The following is a 10,512-nucleotide window of genomic DNA, read 5'->3' as shown; positions in this document are numbered from 1 at the left end:
CACAATACCTATTCATTCACCTCACTTCATCTCATTATGCAAGAATTTTTATTATTTCATATCATCATGACTAGAAGAGTGAGTATAGTACAATAAGATATTTTGAGAGGAAAAGACCACATTCACATAACTTATTACAGTATATTGCTATAATCATTCTATTCTAATTTATTATTATTACTAGTCACTTTGCCTAATTCATAAATTTTATCATAGGGTATGCATGTATAAGCAAAACAGTATATATAAAGTTTGGTACTATGCATGGTTTCAGGCATTTACTGGGAGTCTTGGAAAACATCCTCTGTGGATAAGGGGGTACTACTGTATTCGTTTCAATATTCTTTTGAGTGAAGAAAATTAGTCATGCCTGAGGGTTGGCTTATACAGGCTTGGCTTCCTTTGGTACTTGTAAATATTTTTAGTACTCGTGTTTCCTTGTCACTTCAAAGGTCTCATATTCCTTTCATTCACTTAGAATTTTTGAACACTCTCTCATCTTCAACACACTGCCCTATGTATTGTAGTTAGCTCGATTTCTCCAGACTCCCAGTTCCTCGACATAGTGACTCCATAGGGTTCGGCGTGCTTTTCCCCTATCTGCACCATAGCCTAGAAACTCTCTCAAAGTAATAAAGTAGGGAAATCATATGGCTTACTTCATTTAAGTACATTTTCAAGGTTCCTCTCCTTTATTTCCTATTGTCTGTATGTTTATTTTAGGAAAGAGATTAATTCTGGTCCCTATGATTCCTTTTTTTTTTTTTTCTCGAAGTGGCATTCTCCACCAGTTTAACCTTACATATAACTGTAAGAAAATATCCTTCTTTTCGAGGTGTCTATCAGTTACTCAGAAATTATAGCTCTATTTTGTGTCATTTAGATGGTATCTAATAGACTAATAGAATATTTTAGCCTTTACTTGGCATACTATAGCTACTCAAATTCTCATTTTGCTCATTCTCTACCTTAAAATACTAAGTGCCAGTACTTGATATTATCATCATGAATTTATATGAATATTCACCACAGCATTATTTGTAATTGCATAAATAACAAAATATACTGCAAATATCTAAAAAGGGAATGTTAATATAAATACATGAGGTGGAATATTAGCTATTACATAAAATGGTTTTATAATAATAATTACATTGGAAAATGTTACTATGTAAATATTAAGTAAAATTGTACATACATTTGAATGTCAATCTCTTTAATAATACATATACATTCAAAAATCAGATGAAAATGCATTCATTTCTTAATAATAATGGTGGTTATATCAGTGTTAGATACTGTAGTCATTAACCATTGTTAAAATTTCAGCCTTCCCAACATATGATATAATTGTATTTCCTGGCTTCCTTCTGGTTTGATGGAACCATATAACTACTTCTTGCCAGTGGGTTGTGAGCAGAAATAATAATATGTTGCTTCTGGAATGCAGCAGTTAGTTTGCACTGTTAGAGTTTTCAAAACCCCTCTGTTGCTGACATGACAAACAGTAATTAACATTCAACACAATCACTGTTTCACCAACCTTGGTCCTTGAGTAGCTATTATAAATAGAGCCTCTTCTTGCCAAATCACAATTGACAGGTAGAATGAGCAAGCAATTCATCTTTGTTTCTTCAGCAACTGAGATTTGGGGATTGCTTTTTATCACATGAACTGGATTATCCTGACCAAAACCAAAGGATTATGGAAAATGTCATTTTTCTTTATTATACATTTCTGTATTTTCCAAAATAAACACAATGAACTTGAGTTAACTTTGATATAAAAATTCATTACTATTAATTTATTTCATTGAATGAAAAGTGACATCACTTTAAGAAATAGACATTTCTCCAAAGAAGACATACGGATGGCTAACAAACACATGAAAAGATGCTCAACATCACTCATTATTAGAGAAATGCAAATCAAAACCACAATGAGGTACCACTTCACACCAGTCAGAATGGCTGCGATCCAAAAATCTGCAAGCAATAAATGCTGGAGAGGGTGTGGAGAAAGGGAACCCTCCTACACTGTTGGTGGGAATGCAAACTAGTACAGCCACTATGGAGAACAGTGTGGAGATTCCTTAAAAATTGCAAATAGAACTACCTTATGACCCAGCAATCCCACTTCTGGGCATACACACCGAGGAAACCAGAATTGAAAGAGACACATGTACCCCAATGTTCATCGCAGCACTGTTTATAATAGCCAGGACATGGAAACAACCTAGATGTCCATCAGCAGATGAATGGATAAGAAAGCTGTGGTACATATACACAATGGAGTATTACTCAGCCGTTAAAAAGAATTCATTTGAATCAGTTCTGTTGAGATGGATGAAACTGGAGCCGATTATACAGAGTGAAGTAAGCCAGAAAGAAAAACACCAATACAGTATACTAACACATATATATGGAATTTAGGAAGATGGCAATGACGACCCTGTATGCAAGACAGGGAAAGAGACACAGATGTGTATAATGGACTTTTGGACTCAGAGGGAGAGGGAGAGGGTGGGATGATTTGGGAGAATGCCATTCTAACATGTATACTATCATGTGAATTGAATCGCCAGTCTATGTCTGATGCAGGATGCAGCATGCTTGGGGCTGGTGCATGGGGATGACCCAGAAAGATGTTATGGGGAGGGAGGTGGGAGGGGGGTTCATGTTTGGGAATGCATGTAAGAATTAAAGATTTTAAAATTAAAAAAAAAAATATATATATATATAAATGCAAAAAAAAAGAAATTCCATTATTATGCACCCCCTCATAAAGAAAAAAAGTTAAAAATTAAACTGTAACTTAATGCTTTAATGATACTTCTATATATTATTTGAATTGGTTGTATCCGTCTCTTGCTGCTTTCCAATTTCTTTTATCAGCTCCACAATATTTGGCCACTTCTGTCATCTGCCTTCAGTTGTGTTACTAGTTGTGTGGTAAATATTCATTTTTCACACATAGCGAAAAGAATGCAATGTGGCTTAATACACATAAGCACTTTTATTTCTTAAGTTTCATAAAACTTTTTGCTTGTTCCTTCAAATAAAATTAGAAATGTGTCATTTCTCCAGTTATCACTAATCTAACTGTCTTCCTACTGCAGCTGTAACAAATTGCTACCAAAGCGATAGTTAAAAGCAATATACAATCTTTATCTTACAGCTATGGAGGACAGATGTCTTAAATGGGTCTCAATGGGCTAAAATTAAGCTGTTGGCAGGTTTGCACTGCTTTAGCATCCAAGGGGAATGCAGCCCTTAATAAAGCCTTTTTTTTTTTTTTTTGTCTTTTGCTTTTTTCACAGCTTCGAGAGGCTGCCCACACTCCTTGGTTCATTTTTCCATTCAAAAGTGGCCATCCTGGGCCAAATTCTCACACTGCCATCGGAATCTCTCCTTTGTAAACACATCTCCTGTTGACTGATTTATCTCCTGCCTGTCTCCCACTTTTCAGTTTCCTTGTGATTATACTGGGTTTACCTTGTTAATCCAGGATAATCTTCCTATTTTAAGGTCTTCTTCTTAGGAACTGTAATTTCCATTGACTATATAAGATAACATATTCATAGATTCCTGAAATTAAGATGTGCATGTCTTTCTTGGGTGAGGCATTTTTCTGTATACCACAATCACTAGTATGAAATGCAGGCCTCCTGCTTTTTTCTATCTCTTCTTATATACTCAGTAACTTTTGCCTCAATGAGAAATCACATTTTAGTTATTTTGGAGACATTTTAAAAACAATGCTAATATGGGACTCTCTTGGTTGTCGATTGGTTAAGAATCTGCCTGCCAATGCAGGAGACAGCAGTTTGATCCTTGGTACAGGAAGGTCGCTCATGCCATGGGGCTGGGGCAATGAAGAAACAGTGCCACAGATACTAAGCCCATGTGCCCTAGAGCCTGTGCTCCACAAGAAAAGGCATTGCAATAAGAAGCCCATGCACCACAACTTGAGAATACACCACCCACTGCTCACCACAACTAGAGCAATGACGCCTGTGCAGTAATGAAGACCTAGCATAACCAAAAAAGATGAATTAATTGAAAGAGAAAAAAAATGTATATAGTACCAAGAAAGTATACAACACATTGCAGTGATGACCATATGAACAATAATGATTGAATTTCATGACAATTAACTTACCCCTTGTTGATGGTAGAATACGATAAATTTTTAGAATGCATCCCTATATCAAAGATGTTGAATGTAGAAAAACAGTATGCATCTTAGAATCAAGGACATATATCATATGCAAGGCAGTATCAACAGATCTGCCAGTTACTCATCTGACAGGTCTCTTAAAGAATGGAGCAAATGCAAGATAAGCTTTGACAGGAAAAGTAGAACCAGAACATGGGCATAGTCCATGTTGAATAGTGAAAAAGAGGCATGAGGACACTACGTGACTGTGTAATAACACACTGAAATGAGGGTTGAGATGATTGGTATAACCATTGTCTAAAAGGTAAATAATCCCACACTCATTCAAAAGAAGAACCCTTCAATAAATATTCAAGGAAGTTTTCCATTTTTATAACCACAAACTAGGCTTGTACTTTTCTAAAAATCATTTTTTATAGTTAATTTCCTTTCCCTTTATATTCATGGTAGGGACACTGATTTACTAACTATCTTGAGGTGATAAAAATACAAGGATAACAAATATAAACAAAATTTTACTACTGTTTATTAATATTAAATTCCTATTTTGAAAAGTAGCAAAGCTTCAAGATGCAACTATAGACAAGACTTAGTAATTAAGAGTAACTGGGAAGAAGGCAATCCTGATTTAGTGAGAAGCCTGAATCAAATAAGTTTAAAAAAATATATGGTTGGGTTACATTGAGCCAGTGTAATAAGATAAATTTTTTAAAGCTAACCAATTTTTGGCAATGGATGGGACTTCTAGTAAAATTATGATTGTGATTAGGCTCTAAATGGATAGTATGAAAAAGAGTGGAACTACCCAATGGACTAGAGTCATATATATGCAGCTACTAGACCCGCTACTGAAAACACTGGACTTCCTCATCTATAAAATGAAAGGATTAAAATAGATAATATCTGAGACTTTTGAAGCTCTACAATGCTTTAAGTATTTATTTACCAGTAAATAGAGGTTGCTAAAGTGGTTTTAGAACTAAGAACTTGAATTAGTGATTTAGACATTCCTCCTATAATCCTCTTGAAAATATTAATTTGTTTAGCAATCCCATTTTCTAGACATAGTTAAAAAGTATGCCAGTCTGTGGCAAGGCTTTTTGTCTTTGTTTTTAATTTGAGATTATTTTTATTATGGTATTCTGGGAGCTTACTGTATTCACAGATAAATGCCAATTGAAACAATTAAAAAAATAAACATTCTAATAGGAAACACAAAAGAAGACAAAGTATTTCAACTTGCTTTCTATCTGAAAAACATTAAAATTGTTCTTTATATAAAAGTGATGCAATGTACTCATTTCACTGTCAGTCAAAATCTGCTGGGTGCATTAAACTGAATGACAACATGGATCTTGTCTGAAATATGTGAGCAGGGAGGACAGGGAACAGGGGAAGGAGGAGAGTAAAACCATCAAAATGAGGCTCAAAGCTTTTTTGGTATGTGTGTGAGTTACAGCCTACTGGTCTGCATCTGTGTGGTTGGGAACTTTTTCAGACCTCCTTCCTTGTCTTCCCCACCCAAGTTTCTTCCTTTATCCCTTGCTTCCCCAAACTCTCCCTCTGAGACACCAAAGTTGACTTACCCCATAACTTCTTAAATCCATCACTACTGAAAAAAAAAAAAAAAGCAAGTGTAGATGAGATGAAATAATGCCTGTTTTGCTTAAAACTTGTTAAAATTCTAGTGAGAATGTGGAAATGAGATTAATCTGCCAGCAGCTGTCTCCTTCTATTTTTCAGGACCACTTTTAATAAAGGGAGCGCACAAATTTTCTTTTATGGTTTTACAATTAGTTCTTTGTTTGTAATGGAAAATTCTACTTAGAGACAAAAACTAAGTTATTTGCATGCAAATGCAGCAGTAAGGAAAGACTGCACAAATAATGAACATGGCATATTAGCCAATCCTCCTGCAATCAGTGACCAAGAATATATTCATTCCAAATGTTTCCTAGATTCATTCTAATTATTACCATAAAATGTGTCCTAAGACGTGTGGATCACTTTAAGTGGCAGCAACTCAGGATATTTTCCATACGCTATCATGAATTATAAAAACTGTATCTGCATTGAATATGCTTGACTGTCATACCATTGAATTATAAATTGACTAAGTGGTCCTGGATTAGAAAGCACTTGGAAAGCTAACATTATTGTTCATGAATAACCTGGCTCTGTTTTTCTTCATAGCTTTCCTTCCTAAAATGGAAATATTATTTAACAGCTATGACCAAAAAAAATTGTGTTTCTTTGACTTTGAGAACAATGAAATACATTTGGATGCTTTTAGCTTAAGATGAATGAGCTACTAACAGCAAGATAGCAAGTGTGTTACCATCCACAATAATGAATCTTTTTTGGATCAGACTTTTCTGGAATAGAAAATGCCTTTATATCTAGTGTTTCATTTGATTCCCAGTATATCCTGGCAAGAGGATAAAACCTGTGTATTCCTATTTTACAGCAGGTGACTGAGGTCCTCAGAAACTCGATTTCTTGTCTGACACTCAGCACATATTGCCATATTATTTTTCAAATGTTGGAAGAATAGATGAAAAGTGTGTTTTGGAGATAAAACTGCCCATTGTTGCATTAACTTTAATCTGCTTTTAATCTTTATATTTAGTTGATCTTGAAATTATAATGGTAAGGATAATTTAAAAAATTTCAGTTAATTTATTCCATTCCCTTCTCCAGGGGATCTTCCCAACCTAGGTATTGAACCGGGGTCTCCTGCATTGCAGGCAGATTCTTTACTGTCTGAGCTACCAGGGAAGCCCAAGTTATTAATTTTACTAATTTAACTTTTAAATTATGTACCAGTGGGGCATGTTTTATAAAAGGTAGGGAAATAATATCCTAAATATTATTTTTTAAAGTTTTTTGTTTAATGTAGATCATTTTTTAAAGTCTTTATTGAATTTGTTACAATATTGCTTCTGTTTTATGTTTTGGATTTTTGGCCATAAGGCATGTGGGTTCTTAGCTCCCTCACCAAGGATTGAACTCACACTGCCCGCATTGGAAGGCAAAGTCTTGACCACTAGATCACCAAGGAAGACCCTATGCTGAATATTCTGATAAGTTGTGATATTAAAAATTCTCAGGGGAAAATTACTGTTATATGAAATTGGCAAGGAAATTATAGTTTTACTCTTTATCCCATTCATTTGTAAACTCTTGTGAACAGGAACTTTTTTTAATGAGTTACTGTTTGAGATACAAACAGCTTCTCATTACTGAAAATTATCAACTGGATGATATAATAAAAATTATAACAATAGCAGGTCTCCTGCATTGCAGACAGATTCTTTACCATCTGAGCCACCAGAGAAGTCTGTTAACCATTAATGAATACTGCCCGAAAAAAAAGAGAAGCTTCTAGAATCTAACTATCCAGGCTCCAATCTTGGATCTATCCTATACTAGTCATAGAAGTATTTCTAGGCCTCAGCTTTCACATCTGTAATATTATGGTAGAATATCAACCTTATAGGGTTAATACAAAGGAGAAATAAAATAACAAATTTAATAAAACATAGCAAGATGGTTGAAAATTAGTTGTTGATAAATGTTAATTTTTCCTCTGAATGACAATGTAAGTACTGCCTGTGATAATTCTGTTTCTAAATTTGGAGGTTATTATAGGCTTGTATTTGTAACACTGTCTCATCTATGCCTCCTATTGCCCAAAGAATTGCATTTATACCATCTAAAAGTTACCTGGGTGAGATGACAAAACTAAAATCTGTCAACCAAATGATTGATTGATTGACTTGAAGGAGCTATTAATTAACCATTTTTTCCATCTTGACTTATTTGATTTTAGACTAAAATTTCTTAAGAGGATGCTAGATTTCATCTTGTGTATAGGCTAAACTGGGGCTTCACCAGATGGCTCAATGGTAAAGAAACTCAGATTCCATCCCAGGGTCGGGAAGATTCCCTGGAGGAGAAAATAGCAACCCATTCCAGTAGTTTTGCTGGGATAATCCCATGGACAGAGGAGCCTGGAGGGCTACATGTAGTCCATGGGATCTCAAAGATTCATACACGACTGTGCAACTGAGCTTGGCAATGAATGTATAGCCATCTCTTGACACAGGCTAAATTATCATTGTTAAAAGGTAAAATATGATTAGTGTCCACTTCTGGAGATTAAAAACAAATGTCAAGAGTGGATAAATTATTAAATTCTAAACCTCTGTTACACTGACCACTTTGCCTGAACATGTTTTCTTGGCATTTCAACTATAAACCAACAAACATTATATTTTCAGGAATTAAAAATCAAGATAAAGGAGATCATTATGCAGGTTCCATTACAGGCAAGGAACTGTGGGGGTTCCCAAAAGATTTTAGGAGTTTTATAACCGTTGAGTCAGTTTCCCCAAATTTGTTTGTGCTGTGCGGTCTAGTAAGCCTAATTGGAAGAGTGACCAGAGAGGAAGTCTCTTATTGAAAACAGAAATCTTATCCAAGACCTAGTAATGAGTTACCCAAAATTCAGACTAAGCTTATGTTTAGAGCACCAGAAAAGTTCGGTTTTGATTAACCTATCTAGATTTTGGAGTAAAAATGTCAAATGTCTAGAAAAAAGAAAACTATCTTGAAAAAACTAAAATATTTAGTTATGGCTTGTATTCAAGTTTTGTGCCATTTTGAAAAGGAGAATTTTATTTTTAATTACATATCAATGTATTGGTCACCATAATCTTTCAAGGTTTAGGGCCTTGATTCAGTTTCACCAAAAATTATTTTATTGGTGACACCACTATGATCAGTATGGCTAACAACAGGATGGAGTGTGTTCCAGCAGAGGGTCTTGGAGCAAAGTTAACATAAATGGGAACAGGCCATGTCTAAGTAATCTTTCCAAAGCTGTTTGAGTTTGAATAAACACTATCCAATATCTAACTTCCAAATTTTTACTCACTGTTTAACTGTTAGAGCCTAACACAGATCAGCAGCTTGGGAAAGGCTAGATGGTGGATTACTGAATGATTGTTTCAGGGGACTGTTTTGCAGAGCCTTTAGAAGAGTTACCTGCCTTCTAACCCTCTGCAACCCAAGCACATGACAGATTTCCTTACCAAGTCTGGCTGGCCATTGTTCAGGGAAACAAGCCTCTTCAAGCATCCTTGAAAAGTCTTTGCTCTTTGGAAGCAGCACCTTGTAAAACCTCACAATTTTGTTTCCTTGGAGGCTAATTGGTTTTTAAGCCCAATGGGTTTACAAAAGTTAGTTAAAATTTCAAGTCAACTTTGGCATATTCAAGTACCCAAATGGAAAGAAATCTCAAGCTGATTCTGTCTTTCTAGTGACTTAGGCTTTGTCTGTATAATCCCAGTTTTATATTATAGAGTTGAGGCTGAGTATAGCCATTTTTGAAATGGGCATTAAATTCATGGTGACATTTCAGTCACTGGAGGTGGGGAAGTGGGGGGGAGGCTGTTGTATTTAACAGTTTTTATTTAGGATGCAGAAAATAGTTCAAGCTTATAAAAGACAAAAACAGGGTTTTTACTTCACTATTACATTGATTAGTACTCCTGTGTACACAAATGGGATAAGGATTTCTGGAATTATGTAAACAAATTGGCTATTACTCAAAATAGTGATCCACCCTAAGGTGATCCTGAGTTTAGCTGGAATTAAAACTCATAAACTGGAACTGGTTTCCAGAAACTTTTCATTATACAACAAACAGTCACATGTATACAAAAGCATGCTTGTGTGTGCCCGTGTGCATGCACACTGACACACACACAAACAGTGAAAAGTTTCTTACTTCAAAAAATAGCCTTGATATTTAGTTGAATTTTGGTTGATCCAATTTATTTTATTTTTTATTATTCTCTACTCCTAAAAAAACTTCTCTTCAAGCTTGCTCATTCTTTCTCAAGATGCTGACCACTCTGATTTATGCGGGCTTGGATACGGGCAGAGTTGGCAACATGTATGAATGCATAGGAAGAAAAGTTAAAAGAAGGAGAATATACATGATTCTGTTATCTCAATCAAGAAAAATAAAGTTTTTTGGGGAAGGAAAATTCCTAGAATTGTTAAAGAGTGTGGAGAAATGTTCAAAATTGCTTTAAGTTTATAAACACTAGCTAAAGCAACATCCATGTGTTTTCACAGATAATATTATTAAAATGCCCAAGCCATTATATGCTCTTCCAAAAATTTAGATTTCAAAAACATTAACACTAATGTCTTCCCCTTTTTAGCTCATTCTATAAAAATGATGACAAATAAATTTAAAAGCTAAAAATTCTAAATTTTTAAAATGGAAATAAAAGAATAATAAGCTTAAAACCAGTGAAA

Source organism: Ovis aries, chromosome X (assembly GCF_016772045.2).
Source record: "Ovis aries strain OAR_USU_Benz2616 breed Rambouillet chromosome X, ARS-UI_Ramb_v3.0, whole genome shotgun sequence".
NCBI classification, from domain to species: Eukaryota; Metazoa; Chordata; class Mammalia; order Artiodactyla; family Bovidae; genus Ovis; species Ovis aries.
The sequence above is the reverse complement of the archived record's forward strand: the minus strand, read 5'-3'. Positions refer to the sequence as shown.